The following is an 18,519-nucleotide window of genomic DNA, read 5'->3' as shown; positions in this document are numbered from 1 at the left end:
TAGGTATCAGTACATCTAAGTATATATTCACGCACATGTAGCCATAGACATACTGAATGTACAGGATAGGTACGCATTTATAAATATATGGGCATGTGTACAGGCGTGCATATATATATATATGCAACATGCACATATACTATATATGATGTATTCATATATACAAATCTCTTTTCTTCATCTTTCGTTTAGTTATCCCTTAATTGCAGAAAACGAATGAAACATAATATAGGGCTGACTTTAGCTGAACTCTTGTTTCGGGGAGAAAGCAACCGTGATTCGGGACTTCTGGAGACCGTCAAATTAGCGTTTTTCCCTACGATTACATGAGCATCGGTGGTTCAGTGGTAGAATTCTCGCCTGCCACGCGGGAGGCCCGGGTTGGATTCCCGGCCGATGCACGTTTTGAACCCAATGAGTTCAAGATTATGTCTGGAACAATCAGGTGGTGAAGGAATCTGGGATGGAAGAAAGGACTGGATATTTAGGAAGGACATAGTGGAACAGGATCTTATGTGCTGATAGGTGACTTCAGGTGGAATGAAGGCCTGTATGTTCAGCAAGGATTAAGTAGTAGTGTTATGACATGAAGGTGGCGTGGTATGCAATACAGGATTGTTGGGAAAGTGTGTGCTGTCGGCTCGTTTGGCATTCAGTGGAGGAATCCATTCTCCAGTAGAAGGTAACATAGTAAATTCACCCACAGAAAGAAGGGTCATCAATCCAAGCTTGTAGTGAATCCCGTCAATGCACGACAGTTATTCTGATGCAGCAGAGACATAATCAGTTTTCTAGTAACAGCAAAAGAAGGGTTTTGGGTTAGTGAGGTCCAGAGAGTTAGGAGTGTTATAGCCGGTTAGATCGTGCCTATCAGAAATTTCAGCCCCATTTTAGACAAGTGCCTGCTATTTAAGGACAGAACAAGATAATACAACATTGATACATCATTTCTTTTCCATTTCTTCAGTAAGCAACTGTTTTTACTACCGATCTCCTGTAGGAAGTAATCATTCCATATGATGTGTTGGCAATTTTGTGCCTGCCACTCCAGGAACTTAGATGTTTCGGAGGGTGGGGTGCGGCCTTGGATTGAGGACACATCTTTTGTCAATGACCTATTTTTTAATGCAAAACTGAAGGGAACAAAAGCCAGGAGCCCGAATAAATAATAATCTCAAGAGAGAGAGAGAGAGAGAGAGAGAGAGAGAAATTTAAGATCAGTTCATTTTGAGATGCAGCTGTGATGATGCAATAGACCAATATTGAGCCTAGGTAAGTTGATAGAGAATATGCAAGACTACCGGTATCGCTTAGCATGGAAGAAAGTCATGCAATTCAGTTGTCAAGAAAATGTTAATAATTATAATATTCGTATTCAACAGGTTCCCTCTACAAGAAGTAGACCTTTGCCTTGCAGGGAGAACTGGGACGGAGTGAAGGCCTGCATGTTTAGCCGGATAATGTTGCAGAATATTAAAGCTGTGCCGGAATTACTGTCAGATGCAAAAGGCAACAACTGAAATTACTAGCTATATTAATTGTTCTATATTTAGGAACGAATTAGTCCACCGCTCAATTTTAGGCAACTACAGGAGGTCCATCTATTCTTTCACGTCTGTTTAGGTTCATTTAGGTCCAGTTCAGGTCATTCACATTCAGGTTCAGCTACACCCACTACCATGAGATGTGATTTAATTTTATATGAAATACTCCATTCCAGCTTCATTCATGGTACTTCTAGTTCTTCCACGCCCTTGACATCAATTCCGTTTCAGCCACGTAGTGTCAGTTCAGTTCCATTTCTCTCCATGGGTTTTTCTCACCAACACCTCAGCTCCCCTTCCCCTTCCCATCTTTCTTAACCTCTCATCTTCCTTTCGAAACCACCTTTCCAACTCACTCTTTTTGTTTTTCTATCCCCCCCTTTCCCTTCCAAAGCCATCCCTGTCCAACAGTTCCTTCCCAGTCCCTCCCTGCTCCTCCCTCTCGCACTTTAGAATTTCTTTCACTGATGTATTCCCGACCTGCGTACTTAAGTTGTCCGTCAAATACTCTATCATCCGGATCATTTTCCCCTCTTTACTTAGGTCACCCGAAAGCTGAAGAAAACTAATGGTAGATAAGAGGCATGATTTTTGGTTATGAGGAGAAACTAAACTTGACTCTGACTTCTAAAAGACAATCTTTTCCATCACTGCATTAGCATCGATGGTTCAGCGGCAGAATTCTCCCTTCCCACGCGGGAGACCATGGGTTGATTACCGGCCGATGCAAGGTTTAAGCAAAACGAAGTCAAGAAATGATGTAGAGGATGAATAACAGTGGACTTCATAATAAGGAAGTGCGTGTGTACTCCAGTGGGGCTTGTGTTTAATTCAAGACTTGTTTGTTCAACAAATGTAAGGGGGCAGTGTAAAGCCTGACCCGTATTGAGACTGCTTACTCATGATGGGGAAGGTGACAGATTACATGACTGATTTGAGATAAGAGACCGAAGTTAAACCAGAATAAGCTGGTTTATTAAACAACGTTGGAGAGAGGTCTGAACGCTTGAGGTTGATCTTAAAAGAAATGAAGCCCAGTTTAGCCGGTGCGAAAAAATACCGAATCGACAGTCATCCATCGAATCGGCACCAAATCGGTAAAGAATCGGCGCAATTAATACGAAAATATTGTCATTATTATCACAAGATATGTTTATATACACCTAAGTATCTGAATTCGGGTAAAATTATTGCGGTTAATTTAATTTATATTGAGATAAAGATTATAATATTTTGCAATTAAGAGTGTCAATTTGGTAAATAACCGTCCATTCGGTATTTCGTTACAACCGTCTTAACCTCCTCCACCTTCCTCACCCCTTACTTCTCCCCACCTCCATCCTTACCTAGCCCATCCATTTATTTTCCCCCATCCCTTCCTTGCTCCTCCCTTCCATCCTCGAGTACTTTATTTCCTGCTGGTCTTTCATTATTCATTAGTTTTTTTTTTTTTTTCAAATGCTTGGCTCTGAGAGCTTTTTTTTTTTTTTTTTTTTCTTAAATTTAGGTTCTTTATTTACCATTCAGAACAATCCCCAACACTCTGGGAAACACTGTCCTTGAAGGCCAAGCACTGAACGGTGTATGAGAGTAGGAGAAAGAAAAATAAATCGATATCTTATTGCATAGAAGGTATAGAAGAAATTATCATTACAAGCACAATAATAAACAAATCCATTCAATGGCACTTTCATGAAACAAAGATGTTACAGTCAATATCATGACATGTTTTAAGATGAGAAAAGTTGTACATGGATACAAACGTATGTACGTACTTACGCAGAGAGAGGCATATTTGCACACATACATACAATATACTGTAGGGATCAGTATATCTAAGTATATATTCACGCACATGTAGCCATAGATATACTGAATGTACAGGATAGGTACGCATTTATAAATATATGGGCATGTGTACAGGCGTGCATATATATACATATCCAACATGCACATATACTGTACATGATGTATTCATATATACAGTTCTCTTTTCTTCATCTTTCGTTTAGTTATCCCTTAACTGCAAAAAACGAATGAAACATAATATAGGGCTGACTTTAGCTGAACTCTTGTTTCGGGGAGAAAGAAACCGTGATTCGGGACTTCTGGAGACCGTCAAATTAACGTTTTTCCCTACGATTACATGAGCATCGGTGGTTCAGTGGTAGAATTCTCGCCTGCCACGCGGGAGGCCCGGGTTCGATTCCCGGCCGATGCATGTTTTGAACCCAATGCGTTCAAGATTATGTCTGGAACAATCAGGTGGTGAAGGAGTCTGGGATGGAAGAAAGGACTGGATATTTAGGAAGGACATAGTGGACAGGATCCTATGTGCTGATAGGTGACTTCAGGTGGAATGAAGGCCTGTATGTTCAGCAAGGATTAAGTAGTAGAGTTATGACATGAAGGTGGCGTGGTATGCAATACAGGATTGTTGGGAACGGGTGTGCTGTCGGCTCGTTTGGCATTCAGTGGAGGAATCCATTCTCCAGTAGAAGGTAACATAGTAAATTCACCCACAGAAAGAAGGCTCATCAATCCAAGCTTGTAGTGAATCCCGTCAATGCACGACAGTTATTCTGAAGCAGCAGAGACATAATAAGTTTTCTAGTAACAGCAAAAGAAGGGTTTTGGGTTAGTGAGGTCCAGAGAATTAGGAGTGTTATAGCCGGTTAGATCGTGCCTAACAGAAATTTCAGCGTCATTTTAGACAAGTGCCTGCTATTTAAGGACAGATCAAGATAATACAACATTGATACATCATTTCTTTTCCATTTCTTCAGTTAGCAACTGTTTTTACTACCGATCTCCTGTAGGAAGTAATGATTCCATATGATGTGTTGGCAATTTTGTCCCTGCCGCTCCAGGAACTTAGATGTTTCGGAGGGTGGGGTGCGGCCTTGGATTGAGGACACATCTTCTGTCAATGACCTATTTTTTAATGCAAAACTGAAGGGAACCAAAGCCAGGAGCCCGAATAAATTATAATCTCAAGAGAGAGAGAGAGAGAGAGAGAGAGAGAGAGAGAGAGAGAGAAATTTAAGATCAGTTCATTTTGAGATGCAGCTGTGATGATGCAATAGACCAATATTGAGCCTAGGTAAGTTGATAGAGAATATGCAAGACTACCGGTATCGCTTAGCATGGAAGAAAGTCATGCAATTCAGTTGTCAAGAAAATGTTAATAATTATAATATTCGTATTCAACAGGTTCCCTCTACAAGAAGTAGACCTTTGCCTTGCAGGGGGAACTGAGACGGAGTGAAGGCCTGTATGTTTAGCCGGATAATGTTGCAGAATATTAAAGCTGTGCCGGAATTACTGTCAGATGCAAAAGGCAACAACTGAAATTACTAGCTATATTAATTGTTCTATATTTAGGTACGAATTAGTCCACCGCTCAATTTTAGGCAACTACAGGAGGTCCATCTATTCCTTCACGTCTGTTTAAGTTCATTTAGGTCCAGTTCAGGTCCTTCACATTCAGGTTCAGCTACACCCACTACCATGAGATGTGATTTAATTTTATATGAAATACGCCATTTCAGCTTCATTCATGGTACTTCTAGTTCATCTATGCCCTTGACATCAATTCCGTTTCAGCCACGTAGTGTCAGTTCAGTTCCATTACTCTCCCTGGTTTTTTCTCACCAACACCTCAGCTCCCCTTCCCCTTCCCATCTTTCTTAACCTCTTATCTTACTTTCGAAACCACCTTTCCAACTCTCTCTTTTTGTTTTTCTATACCCCCCTTTCCCTTCCAAAGCCACCCCTGTCCAACAGTTCCTTCCCAGTCCCTCCCTGCTCCTCCCTCTCGCACTTTAGAATTTCTTTCACTGATGTATTCCCGACCTGCGTACTTAAGTTGTCCGTCAAATACTCTATCATCCGGATCATTTTCTCCTCTTTAATTAGGTGACCCGAAAGCTGAAGAAAACTTATGGTAGATAAGAGGCATGATTTTTGGTTGAGGAGAAACTAAACTTGACTCAAGACTTCTAAAAGATAATCTTTTCCATCACTGCATTAGCATCGATGGTTCAGCGGCAGAATTCTCCCTTCCCACGCGGGAGACCATGGGTTGATTACCGGCCGATGCACGTTTTAAGCAAAACGAAGTCAAGAAATGATGTAGAGGATGAATAACAGTGGACTTCATAATAAGGAAGGGCAACGTGGAGAGGAAACGTGTGTACTCCAGTGGGGCTTGTGTTTAATTCAAGACTTGTTTGTTCAACAAATTTAAGGGGGTAGAGTAAAACCTGACCCGTATTGAGACTGCTTACTCATGATGGGGAAGGTGACAGATTACATGACTGATGTGAGATAAGAGACTGAAGTTAAACCAGAATAAGCTGGCTTATTAAACAACGTTGGAGAGAGGTATGAACGCTTGAAGTTGATCTTAAAAGAAATGAAGCAAAGTTTAGCCGGTGCGAAAAAATACCGTATCGACAGTCATCCATCGAATCGGCACCAAATCGATACAGAATTGGCGCATTTAATACGAAAATATTGTCATTATTATCACAAGATAGGTTTATATACACCTAAGTATCTGAATTCGGGTCAAATTATTGCGGTTAATTTAATTTATATGGCGATAAAGATTATAATATTTTGCAATTAAGAGTGCCAATTTGGTAAATAACCGTCCATTCGGTGTTTCGTCACAACCGTCTTAACCTCCTCCACCTACCTCACCCCTTACATCGTCCCACCTCCATCCTTACCTAGCCCATCCATTTATTTTCCTCCATCCCTTCCTTGCTCCTCCCTCCCATCCTCGAGTACTTTATTTCCTGCTGGTCTTTCATCATTCATTAGTTTGTTTTTTTCAAATGCTTGGCTCTGAGAGCTTTTTTTTTTTTTTTTTTCTTAAATTTAGGTTCTTTATTTACCATTCAGAACAACCCCTAACACTCTGGGAAAATCTGTCCTTGAAGGCCAAGCACTGAAGGGTGTATGAGAGTAGGAGAAAGAAAAATAAATCGATATCTTATTGCATAGAAGGTATAGAAGAAATTATCATTACAAGCACAATAATAAACAAATCCATTCAATGGCACTTTCATGATACAAAGATGTTACAGTCAATATCATGACATGTTTTAAGATGAGTAAAGTTGTACATAGATACACACGTATGTACGTACTTATGCAGAGAGAGGCATATATGCACACATACATACACGTATACTGTAGGTATCAGTACATCTAAGTATATATTCACGCATATGTAGCCATAGACATACTGAATGTACAGGATAGGTACGCATTTATAAATATATGGGCATGTGTACAGGCGTGCATATATATACATATGCAACATGCACCTATACTGTATATGATGTATTCATATATACAGATCTCTTTTCTTCATATACAGATCTCTTTTCTTCATCTACCCCCTGGGGGTAGGGGAGGTTTTCAAGAATACTCCCCCAGTATCCCTGCTTGTCGTAAAAGGCGACTAAAAGGGTTGGCGGAGGGTTAGTGCCCCTCCCCGGAAAACAACTAACTAAAAAAACAAACAATAAGCCTCGGACAAGGACTGACCAAACGATGACGACCAAGGACCGGACAAAGGACATTGTAATTGGAACCTGGAATGTAAGGGGAGCGAATGATGAGGTGAAAGAGAGAGAGATTGTCCAGGTGCTTGAGGATGCGAAAGTGGATGTATGTGGAATAACTGAAACAAAATGGAGAGGAGAAAGTGTGAGAGAATGGGAGTATGGATGGGGTATATGTGCAGATGTAGGTGAGAATGAGAGGGCAAAGGAAGGAGTATGTATAGTTGTGAGTAAAAGATGGAAGAGGAGCATAAGACAGTATGGATCAATTGGGTCAAGGATTGTGTGGGTAAAGTTGAAAGGTGGAATACAAATGTGGGCGATTGTGTGTGTGTATGCGCCAACGCAAGATCGTGCTAGAAGAGTGAGAGAAGAGTTCTGGACAAATGTAGAAGTGTGCATGGAAAAGTTTGGAAGGAATGAGAGAGTGTTTTTGATTGGTGATATGAATGGTAAAGTTGGGAATGTGAAGGTGGATGGAATAGTTGGTGAGTGGGGTGTGCCTGCTGAGATGGATGAGAATGGGAGTGCGTTAGTGGACATTTGTGCTAGGAGGTGGTTGGTGATAGCCAATACCCTCTTCAGGCATAAAATGATTCACAGGTATACATGGCGAGTGATGAGAAGGGTGGGTGGTGAACTGAATGAAAGGAAGGCAATGATTGATTATGTGTGTGTGGATGAAAGGATGCGAAGATGTGTAATGGATGCAAGAGTGTATAGAGGTTGGGGGAGTGGACTTTCTGACCACTACTTGGTGATGGCCAGAATTAAAGTACAAGAAAGTTGGAGGAATAGAAGAAGGGAAAGACAAGAGGAAGGAGTAGTTGCAAGGAGAGTGGAAAGGTTACAGGAGGATGAGAAAAAGGCAGAGTATAAGAGAGATGTGGAGGAACGATTGGGCAAATATGAATTGGAGCAGATGGGAGACGTGGAAGGTGTGTGTAGAATATTTACAGAAGAAATATGTGCAGCATGTGATGTGGTGTGTGGAAGGAAGAGAAGACAGAGGGGGGTGCAAGGAACAGCGTGGTGGACTGAAGAGGTGAAACAGGCTGTGGCACAAAAGAAGAAAGTATACAATGAATGGATGAGAAATAGGGGCGTGGAAGAGGTTGAGAGGCGGAAGAGAGAGTTATATGTAGAAAGGATGAGAGAGGTGAAAAGATTAGTAAGAGAGAGTAAGAAGAGAGTGGATTAGGAATTTGGAAGAAATTTGAGTGTAAAGTGGAGGGACTGTAAGAAAATGTTCTGGAGAGAGGTGAAAAGAGTAAGACAGGGTGGAAGTGAAGTTAGCAGGGGAGTGAAAGATAAAAATGGTAGATTACTAGTGGAGAAGGGAGAAAAAGTGAGCAGATGGAGAGAACACTTTAAGGAATTGTTGAACGTAGAGGATGGAAGTAATGCGAGTATAAGTGGCTGGGGAATGGCTGGGAGAAGGAGGGAGGTGAGAAGACAGGAAGAAATCAGTAGGATAGAAGTTGTGGAAGCAATGAAGAAAGTTAAATCGGGGAAAGCCCCAGGAATTGATGGAGTGTGTGGTGAAATGCTGAAGCATGGGGGAGAGATAGTAGTAGAATGGATGTGGAAGATGTGCAGATTGGCCTGGGAGGAAGGTAGAGTCCCGGAGGATTGGAAGTCAGGTATAATTATTCCCTTGTACAAAGGAAAAGGGGAAAAAGAAGTGTGTGGTAACCATGGGGGCATTTGTCTTCTTAGTATAATAGGAAAAGTGTATGGTAGGATACTTATTGACAGAGTTAGAGAAAGAACAGAGAAATTAGTTGGAGAAGAACAGGGAGGCTTTAGGAAGGGAAGAGGTTGTGTAGATCAGATATTCATTCTCAGATCTTTAGTGGAAAAGTTTCTAGAGAAGGGAAAGAAGTTGTATGCGGCATTCATGGATTTGGAGAAAGCATATGACAGGGTGGATAGACAAGGATTGTGGAAAGTGTTAAGAATATATGGAGTAGATGGAAAGTTGTTGAATGCTGTGAAGAGTATGTACGATGGTGCGAAGGCTGCAGTGCGTGTGGATGGTGAACTAAGTGAATTTTTCTCTTTGAAGGTTGGGTTGAAACAGGGATGTGTCATGTCTCCATAGTTGTTCAATCTGTACATGGATGGGGTAATAAAAGAGGTACAAGGTAGGGTAGTGGATGTTGGAGTGGCCATGGTGAGAGAGGATAGTGTTTGGAAACTCCCTGTACTGTTGTTTGCAGATGATACTGAGTTGTTGAGTGAAGACGAAGGAGAGCTGCAAGGCTTGGTGGATGAGTTTGGGAGAGTGTGTAAGAAACGGAATCTAAAGGTGAATGTAGGGAAGAGTAAAGTGATGGTCTTTGAGAGAGGTGAAGTCAGTGAATGTACAGCGAGGTTGGATGGTGAGGAATTGGAAAATGTGAGTACGTTTAAGTACTTGGGTAGTGTAATGAGTAAGGATGGAGGTTTGGAGGGTGAAGTGCTTGAAAGGGTACAGCAGGGAAGAAAGGTTGCTGGTTCTTTGAAAGCAGTGATAAGAAACAGGGAAGTGAGCATGGAAGTGAAAAAGTTTCTACATGACAGTATTGTGATACCAACTCTAACGTACGGAAGTGAAGCTTGGACGTTGTTGGAGGGACACAAGTCAAGAGTGAGAGCAGTGGAAATGAGTTATTTAAGAGGAGCCTGTGGAGTCACATGGAGAGACAGGCTGACGAATGAGGATATAAAGGAGCGTTGTGGTGTTGATGTGGATGTGATAGGAAGCGTTATGAGGAACACACTGAGGTGGTTTGGCCATGTGGAGAGGATGGAGGGTGAAAGACTGACGAAGAGAGTGTATGTGAGTGAGGTGGAGGGGGAAAGAGGGAGGGGGAGGCCGAGGATGAGATGGAGGGATGGGGTGGAGAGGTATATGAGAGAGGGGGGTGTGAGCTGGGAGCAGGGGAGTGAAATGGCGGAGGACAGGGAGACTTGGAGGCGATTTGTTTGTGGCCACCCCAAACGGAATTGAGGCGTCTGGCAATAGATAGATAGATAGATCCCTTAACTGCAGAAAACGAATGAAACATAATATAGGGCTGACTTTAGCTGAACTCTTGTTTCGGGGAGAAAGCAACCGTGATTCGGGACTTCTGGAGACCGTCAAATTAGCGTTTTTCCCTACGATTATATGAGCATCGGTGGTTCAGTGGTAGAATTCTCGCCTGCCACGCGGGAGGCCCGGGTTCGATTCCCGGCCGATCCATGATTTGAACCCAATGCGATCAAGATCATGTCTGGAACAATCAGGTGGTGAAGGAGTCTGGGATGGGAGAAAGGACTGGATATTTAGGAAGGACATAGTGGAACAGGATCCTATGTGCTGATAGGTGACTTCAGGTGGAATGAAGGCCTGTATGTTCAGCAAGGATTAAGTAGTAGTGTTATGACATGAAGGTGGCGTGGTATGCAATACATGATTGTTGGGAAAGTGTGTGCTGTCGGCTCGTTTGGCATTCAGTGGAGGAATCCATTCTCCAGTAGAAGGTAACATCGTAAATTCACCCACAGAAAGAAGGGTCATCAATCCAAGCCTGTAGTGAATCCCGTCAATGCACGACAGTTATTCTGAAGCAGCAGAGACATGATCAGTTTTCTAGTAACAGCAAAATAAGGGTTTTGGGTTAGTGAGGTCCAGAGAGTTAGGAGTGTTATAGCCGGTTAGATCGTGCCTAACAGAAATTTCAGCCCCATTTTAGACAAGTGCCTGCTATTTAAGGACAGAACAAGATAATACAACATTCATACATCATTTCTTTTCCATTTCTTCAGTTAGCAACTGTTTTTACTACCGATCTCCTGTAGGAAGTAATGATTCCATATGATGTGTTGGCAATTTTGTGCCTGCCACTCCAGGAACTTAGATGTTTCGGAGGGTGGGGTGCGGCCTTGGATTGAGGATACATCTTTTGTCAATGACCTATTTTTTAATGCAAAACTGAAGGGAACCAAAGCCAGGAGCCCGAATAAATTATAATCTCAAGAGAGAGAGAGAGAGAGAGAGAGAGAGAGAGAGAGAGAGAGAGAGAGAGAGAGAGAGAAATTTAAGATTAGTTCATTTTGAGATGCAGCTGTGATGATGCAATAGACCAATATAGAGGCTAGGTAAGTTGATAGAGAATATGTAAGACTACCGGTATCGCTTAGCATGGAAGGAAGTCATGCAATTCAGTTGTCAAGAAAATGTTATTAATTATAATATTCGTATTCAACAGGTTCCCTCTATAAGAAGTAGACCTTTGCCTTGCAGGGGGAACTGAGACGGAGTGAAGGCCTGTATGTTTAGCCGGATAATCTTGCAGAATATTAAAGCTGTGCCGGAATTACTGTCAGATGCAAAAGGCAACAACTGAAATTACTAGCTATATTAATTGTTCTATATTTAGGAACGAATTAGTCCACCGCTCAATTTTAGACAACTACAGGAGGTCCATCTATTCCTTCACGTCTGTTTAGGTTCATTTAGGTCCAGTTCAGGTCCTTCACATTCAGGTTCAGCTACACCCACTACCATGAGATGTGATTTAATTTTATATGAAATACGCCATTTCAGCTTCATTCATGGTACTTCTAGTTCATCCATGTCCTTGACATCAATTTCGTTTCAGCCACGTAGTGTCAGTTCAGTTCCATTACTCTCCCTGGTTTTTATTCACCAACACCTCAGCTCCCCTTCCCCTTCCCATCTTTCTTAACCTCTCATCTTCCTTTCGAAACCACCTTTCCAACTCTCTCTTTTTGTTTTTCTATCCCCCCCTTTCCCTTCCAAAGCCACCCCTGTCCAACAGTTCCTTCCCAGTCCCTCCCTGCTCCTCCCTCTCGCACTTTAGAATTTCTTTCACTGATGTATTCCCGACCTGCGTACTTAAGTTGTCCGTCAAATACTCTATCATCCGGATCATTTTCCCCTCTTTACTTAGGTCACCCGAAAGCTGAAGAAAACTTATGGTAGATAAGAGGCATGATTTTTGGTTATGAGGAGAAACTAAACTTGACTCATGACTTCTAAAAGATAATCTTTTCCATCACTGCATTAGCATCGATGGTTCAGCGGCAGAATTCTCCCTTCCCACGCGGGAGACCCTGGGTTGATTACCGGCCGATGCACGTTTTAAGCAAAACGAAGCCAAGAAATGATGTAGAGGATGAATAACAGTGGACTTCATAATAAGGAAGGGCAACGTGGAGAGGAAACGTGTGTACTCCAGTGGGGCTTGTGTTTAATTCAAGACTTGTTTGTTCAACAAATGTAAGGGGGCAGTGTAAAGCCTGACCCGTATTGAGACTGCTTACTCATGATGGGGAAGGTGACAGATTATATGACTGATTTGAGATAAGAGACCGAAGTTAAACCAGAATAAGCTGGTTTATTAAACAACGTTGGAGAGAGGTTTGAACGCTTGAAGTTGATCTTAAAAGAAATGAAGCACAGTTTAGCCGGTGCGAAAAAATACCGAATCGACAGTCATCCATCGAATCGGCACAAAATAGGTACAGACTCGGCGCATTTAATACGAAAATATTGTCATTATTATCACAAGATAGGTTTATATACACCTAAGTATCTGAATTCGGGTCAAATTATTGCGGTTAATTTAATTTATATGGTGATAAAGATTATAATATTTTGCAATTAAGAGTACCAATTTGGTAAATAACCCCCCATTCGGTATTTCGACACAACCGTCTTAACCTCCTCCACCTACCTCACCCCTTACATCTCCCCACCTCCATCCTTACCTAGCCCATCCATTTATTTTCCTCCATCCCTTCCTTGCTCCTCCCTCCCATCCTCGAGTACCTTATTTCCTGCTGGTCTTTCATCATTTATTAGTGTGTTTTTTTTTTTCAAATGTTTGGCTCTGAGAGCTTTTTTTTTTTTTTTTTTTTTTTTCCCTTAAATTTAGGTTCTTTATTTACCATTCAGAACAATCCCCAACACTCTGGGAAACACTGTCATTGAAAGCCAAGCACTGAAGGGTGTATGAGAGCAGGAGGAAGAAAAATAAATCGATATCTTATTGCATAGAAGGTATGGAAGAAATTATCATTACAAGCACAATAATAAACAAATCCATTCAATGGCACTTTCATGATACAAAGATGTTACAGTCAATATCATGACATGTTTTAAGATGAGTAAAGTTGTACATAGATACAAACGTATGTACGTACTTATGCAGAGAGAGGCATATTTGCACACATACATACACTTATACTGTAGGTATCAGTACATCTAAGTATATATTCACGCACATGTACCAATAGACATACTGAATGTACAGGATAGGTACGCATTTATAAATATATTAGCTTGTGTACAGGCGTGCATATATATATACATATGCAACATACAGATATACTATATATGATGTATTCATATATACAGATCTCTTTTCTTCATCTTTCGTTTAGTTATCCCTTAACTGCAGAAAACAAATGAAACATAATATAGGGCTGACTTTAGCTGAACTCTTGTTTCGGGGAGAAAGCAACCGTGATTCGGGACTTCTGGAGATCGTCAAATTAGCGTTTTTCCCTACGATTACATGAGCATCGGTGGTTCAGTGGTAGAATTCTCGCCTGCCACGCGGGAGGCCCGGGTTCGATTCCCGGCCGATGCACGTTTTGAACCCAATGCGTTCAAGATTATGTCTGGGACAATCAGGTGATGAAGGAGTCTGGGATGGAAGAAAGGACTGGATATTTAGGAAGGACTTAGTGGAACAGGATCCTATGTGCTGAAAGGTGACTTCAGGCGGAATGAAGGCCTGTATGTTCAGCAAGGATTAAGTAGTAGTGTTATGACATGAAGGTGGCGTGGTATGCAATACAGGATTGTTGGGAAAGTGTGTGCTGTCGGCTCGTTTGGCATTCAGTGGAGGAATCCATTCTCCAGTAGAAGGTAACATAGTAAATTCACCCACAGAAAGAAGGGTCATCAATCGAAGCCTGTAGTGAATCCCGTCAATGCACGACAGTTATTCTGAAGCAGCAGAGACATGATCAGTTTTCTAGTAACAGCAAAAGAAGGGTTTTGGGTTAGTGAGGTCCAGACAGTTAGGAGTGTTATAGCCGGTTAGATCGTGCCTAACAGAAATTTCAGCCCCATTTTAGACAAGTGCCTGCTATTTAAGGACAGAACAAGATAATACAACATTGATACATCATTTCTTTTCCATTTCTTCAGTTAGCAACTGTTTTTACTACCGATCTCCTGTAGGAAGTAATCATTCCTTATGATGTGTTGGAAATTTTGTGCCTGCCACTCCAGGAACTTAGATGTTTCGGAGGGTGGGGGACGGCCTTGGATTGAGGACACATCTTTTGTCAATGACCTATTTTTTAATGCAAAACTGAAGGGAACCAAAGCCAGGAGCCCGAATAAATTATAATCTCAAGAGAGAGAGAGAGAGAGAGAGAGAGAGAGAGAGAGAGAGAGAGAGAGAAATTTAAGATCAGTTCATTTTGAGATGCAGCTGTGATGATGCAATAGACTAATCTTGAGCCTAGGTAAGTTGATAGAGAATATGCAAGACTACCGGTATCGCTTAGCATGGAAGAAAGTCATGCAATTCAGTTGTCAAGAGAATGTTATTAATTATAATATTCGTATTCAACAGGTTCCCTCTACAAGAAGTAGACCTTTGCCTTGCAGGGAGAACTGAGACGGAGTGAAGGCCTGTATGTTTAGCCGGATAATGTTGCAGAATATTAAAGCTGTGCCGGAATTACTGTCAGATGCAAAAGGCAACAACTGAAATTACTAGCTATATTAATTGTTCTATATTTAGGTACGAATTAGTCCACCGATCAATTTTAGACAACTACAGGAGGTCCATCTATTCCTTCACGTCTGTTTAGGTTCATTTAGGTCCAGTTCAGGTCCTTCACATTCAGGTTCAGCTACACCCACTACCATGAGATGTGATTTAATTTTATGTGAAATACGCCATTTCAGCTTCATTCATGGTACTTCTAGTTCATCCATGCCCTTGACATCAATTCCGTTTCAGCCACGTAGTGTCAGTTCAGTTCCATTACTCTCCCTGGTTTTTTCTCACCAACACCTCAGCTCCCCTTCCCCTTCCCATCTTTCTTAACCTCTCATCTTCCTTTCGAAACCACCTTTCCAACTCTCTCTTTTTGTTTTTCTATGCCCCCGTTTACCTCCAAAGCCACCCCTGTGCAACAGTTCCTTCCCAGTCCCTCCCTGCTGCTCCCTCTCGCAATTTAGAATTTCTTTCACTGATGTATTCCCGACCTGCTTACTTAAGTTGTCCGTCAAATACTCTATCATCCGGATCATTTTCCCCTCTTTAATTAGGTCACCCGAAAGCTGTAGAAAACTTATGGTAGATAAGAGGCATGATTTTTGGTTATGAGGAGAAACTAAACTTGACTCATGACTTCTAAAAGATGATCTTTTCCATCACTGCATTAACATCGATGGTTCAGCGGCAGAATTCTCCCTTCCCACGCGGGAGACCCTGGGTTGATTACCGGCCGATGCACGTTTTAAGCAAAACGAAGCCAAGAAATGATGTAGAGGATGAATAACAGTGGACTTCATAATAAGGAAGGGCAACGTGGAGAGGAAACGTGTGTACTCCAGTGGGGCTTGTGTTTAATTCAAGACTTGTTTGTTCAACAAATGTAAGGGGGCAGTGTAAAGCCTGACCCGTATTGAGACTGCTTACTCATGATGGGGAAGGTGACAGATTATATGACTGATTTGAGATAAGAGACCGAAGTTAAACCAGAATAAGCTGGTTTATTAAACAACGTTGGAGAGAGGTCTGAACGCTTGAAGTTGATCTTAAAAGAAATGAAGCACAGTTTAGCCGGTGCGAAAAAATACCGAATCGACAGTCATCCATCGAATCGGCACAAAATAGGTACAGAATCGGCGCATTTAATACGAAAATATTGTCATTATTATCACAAGATAGGTTTATATACACCTAAGTATCTGAATTCGGGTCAAATTATTGCGGTTAATTTAATTTATATGGTGATAAAGATTATAATATTTTGCAATTAAGAGTACCAATTTGGTAAATAACCCCCCATTCGGTATTTCGACACAACCGTCTTAACCTCCTCCACCTACCTCACCCCTTACATCTCCCCACCTCCATCCTTACCTAGCCCATCCATTTATTTTCCTCCATCCCTTCCTTGCTCCTCCCTCCCATCCTCGAGTACCTTATTTCCTGCTGGTCTTTCATCATTTATTAGTGTGTTTTTTTCAAATGTTTGGCTCTGAGAGTTTTTTTTTTTTTTTTTTTTCTTAAATTTAGGTTCTTTATTTACCATTCAGAACAATCCCCAACACTCTGGGAAACACTGTCCTTGAAAGCCAAGCACTGAAGGGTGTATGAGAGCAGGAGGAAGAAAAATAAATCGATATCTTATTGCATAGAAGGTATGGAAGAAATTATCATTACAAGCACAATAATAAACAAATCCATTCAATGGCACTTTCATGATACAAAGATGTTACAGTCAATATCATGACATGTTTTAAGATGAGTAAAGTTGTACATAGATACAAACGTATGTACGTACTTATGCAGAGAGAGGCATATTTGCACACATACATACACTTATACTGTAGGTATCAGTACATCTAAGTATATATTCACGCACATGTACCAATAGACATACTGAATGTACATGATTGGTACGCATTTATAAATATATGGGCTTGTGTACAGGCGTGCATATATATATACATATGCAACATGCACATATACTATTATGATGTATTCATATATACAGATCTCTTTTCTTCATCTTTCTTTTAGTTATCCCTTAACTGCAGAAAACAAATGAAACATAATATAGGGCTGACTTTAGCTGAACTCTTGTTTCGGGGAGAAAGCAACCGTGATTCGGGACTTCTGGAGATCGTCAAATTAGCGTTTTTCCCTACGATTACATGAGCATCGGTGGTTCAGTGGTAGAATTCTCGCCTGCCACGCGGGAGGCCCGGGTTCGATTCCCGGCCGATGCACGTTTTGAACCCAATGCGTTCAAGATTATGTCTGGAACAATCAGGTGGTGAAGGAGTCTGGGATGGAAGAAAGGACTGGATATTTAGGAAGGACATAGTGGAACAGGATCCTATGTGTTGAAAGGTGACTTCAGGTGGAATGAAGGCCTGTATGTTCAGCAAGGATTAAGTAGTAGTGTTATGACATGAAGGTGGCGTGGTATGCAATACAGGATTGTTGGGAAAGTGTGTGCTGTCGGCTCGTTTGGCATTCAGTGGAGGAATCCATTCTCCAGTAGAAGGTAACATAGTAAATTCACCCACAGAAAGAAGGGTCATCAATCGAAGCCTGTAGTGAATCCCGTCAATGCACGACAGTTATTCTGAAGTAGCAGAGACATGATCAGTTTTCTAGTAACAGCAAAATAAGGGTTTTGGGTTAGTGAGGTCCAGAGAGTTAGGAGTGTTATAGCCGGTTAGATCGTGCCTAACAGAAATTTCAGCCCCATTTTAGACAAGTGCCTGCTATTTAAGGACAGAACAAGATAATACAACATTGATACATCATTTCTTTTCCATTTCTTCAGTTAGCAACTGTTTTTACTACCGATCTCCTGTAGGAAGTAATCATTCCTTATGATGTGTTGGAAATTTTGTGCCTGCCACTCCAGGAACTTAGATGTTTCGGAGGGTGGGGGACGGCCTTGGATTGAGGACACATCTTTTGTCAATGACCTATTTTTTAATGCAAAACTGAAGGGAACCAAAGCCAGGAGCCCGAATAAATTATAATCTCAAGAGAGAGAGAGAGAGAGAGAGAGAGAGAGAGAGAGAGAGAGAGAGAGAGAAATTTAAGATCAGTTCATTTTGAGATGCAGTTGTGATGATGCAATAGACCAATCTTGAGCCTAGGTAAGTTGATAGAGAATATGCAAGACTACCGGTATCGCTTAGCATGGAAGAAAGTCATGCAATTCAGTTGTCAAGAAAATATTAATTATAATATTCGTATTCAACAGGTTCCCTCTACAAGAAGTAGACCTTTGCCTTGCAGGGAGAACTGAGACGGAGTGAAGGCCTGTATGTTTAGCCGGATAATGTTGCAGAATATTAAAGCTGTGCCGGAATTACTGTCAGATGCAAAAGGCAACAACTGAAATTACTAGCTATATTAATTGTTCTATATTTAGGTACGAATTAGTCCACCGATCAATTTTAGGCAACTACAGGAGGTCCATCTATTCCTTCACGTCTGTTTAGGTTCATTTAGGTCCAGTTCAGGTCCTTCACATTCAGGTTCAGCTACACCCACTACCATGAGATGTGATTTAATTTTATATGAAATACGCCATTTCAGCTTCATTCATGGTACTTC

At 41.4% G+C, this 18,519-nt stretch overlaps 5 non-coding genes across 5 annotated transcripts; all 5 read left to right on the top strand.

Moving 5' to 3' along the window:
- Nucleotides 1–330: 330 nt before the first annotated feature.
- TRNAG-GCC (transfer RNA glycine (anticodon GCC)) lies at nucleotides 331–401 on the top strand. The gene has a single exon. It is a non-coding gene; the product is annotated as a tRNA-Gly (tRNA).
- A 3,293-nt stretch (nucleotides 402–3,694) lies between these two features.
- TRNAG-GCC (transfer RNA glycine (anticodon GCC)) lies at nucleotides 3,695–3,765 on the top strand. Its single transcript has one exon. It is a non-coding gene; the product is annotated as a tRNA-Gly (tRNA).
- Nucleotides 3,766–10,281: 6,516 nt separating this feature from the next.
- On the top strand, nucleotides 10,282–10,352 carry TRNAG-GCC (transfer RNA glycine (anticodon GCC)). The gene has a single exon. It is a non-coding gene; the product is annotated as a tRNA-Gly (tRNA).
- A 3,347-nt stretch (nucleotides 10,353–13,699) lies between these two features.
- TRNAG-GCC (transfer RNA glycine (anticodon GCC)) lies at nucleotides 13,700–13,770 on the top strand. Its single transcript has one exon. It is a non-coding gene; the product is annotated as a tRNA-Gly (tRNA).
- A 3,324-nt stretch (nucleotides 13,771–17,094) lies between these two features.
- TRNAG-GCC (transfer RNA glycine (anticodon GCC)) lies at nucleotides 17,095–17,165 on the top strand. The gene has a single exon. It is a non-coding gene; the product is annotated as a tRNA-Gly (tRNA).
- The last annotated feature ends 1,354 nt before the right edge of the window (nucleotides 17,166–18,519 follow it).

Source organism: Coenobita brevimanus, chromosome 8, assembly GCF_032717465.1.
Source record: "Coenobita brevimanus isolate Jiangsu-jjx chromosome 8, ASM3271746v2, whole genome shotgun sequence".
NCBI lineage: Eukaryota > Metazoa > Arthropoda > Malacostraca > Decapoda > Coenobitidae > Coenobita > Coenobita brevimanus.
The sequence above is the reverse complement of the archived record's forward strand: the minus strand, read 5'-3'. Positions and strand labels throughout refer to the sequence as shown.